The sequence below is a fragment of the Octopus bimaculoides genome, chromosome 18 (genome assembly GCF_001194135.2).
Source record: "Octopus bimaculoides isolate UCB-OBI-ISO-001 chromosome 18, ASM119413v2, whole genome shotgun sequence".
In the NCBI taxonomy this organism is placed as follows: Eukaryota; Metazoa; Mollusca; class Cephalopoda; order Octopoda; family Octopodidae; genus Octopus; species Octopus bimaculoides.
The window spans coordinates 42,306,660-42,307,905 of NC_068998.1; positions in this window are offsets into that span (position 1 = coordinate 42,306,660).

A 1,246-nucleotide genomic window follows, 5' to 3' on the forward strand; every position below is an offset into this window, starting at 1 on the left:
CTTTAACGTTTCTTATTTCTTTATTGCCCACAAGGGGCTAAACATAGAGGGGACAAACAAGGACAGACAAAGGGATTAAGTCGATTACATCGACTCCAGTGCGTAACTGGTATTTAATTTATCGACCCCGAAAGGATGAAAGGCAAAGTCGACCTCGGCGGAATTTGAACTCAGATCGTAATGGCAGACGAAATACCGCTAAGCATTTCGCCCGACGTGCTAACAATTCTGCCAGCTCGCCGCCTTTAAGCGCTTTATCGTTTCTTCCAAGTCGCTAAGTTTAATCTCATTGAGATTCGAAATCGGAATGTAAAGAGTAAGAATAAATACCGCATATATAAAATAAACACCAATAATCTAACACAAACTCTGTAGAGTTTCGGTTATCTTCCGCCACATCAAATAAATAAATAAGCACTAATTCTTTCTTCTTTACACTGAAAGACTTATCGACAACAATAACAAATAAAAAAAATGCAATAATCCGCCTCGTTAATGCATGGTTATACTGATATCAGAATCAAGATTGGAATATATTCCTTGGTGGAAAAAAAAATCTAATGCTTTTTTTGGAGTAGAGATTTAGTTATTATAGGATAACATTCATTCGAAAAATATTTATTATTAATACTATTAAACCAGTTAATAAAAGCTATACCATTATTCTAGAAAGGTAAATCGGTTGTCTGTTTGATTTGAAGAATATTAATGTTTAAGTCATTTTTATTCACTATATTGGATCTACAAGTCATATTACTTACAACATCTTTGTTTTCATTATGGTTCTTAAAGGTAATGTAAGGCTTTCCTAAGTCTAAACATTTTAACTCTATCCTCTGTTTCTGGTTCAGTGTTCATTTGCTTAGTTCCTAAATTAATGAAACTTATTTTAATGCCGTTAGTTTTATTATTATTATTTTTTTTAGGATTAGGAATATAAGTATTTAAAAAAAAAAATTATCAAGTATTACTCACATTCAATGATTAAAGAATAATGTTGTAAGTGCTACAGTTACCAGCATACACTTGTAACGGTAGCGTTGTATCTATTGAAATGACACAGCATAACATCATCATCATCATAATCATTATCATCATCATCATCCTCATCATCATCATCGTCATTATCATCATCATCACTATCATCATCATCATCACGATCATAATTATCATCATCGCCGTCGTCGCCATGATAATCATCTTTATCATCGTCGTGGTCATCATCATCGACATCATCATCATCATC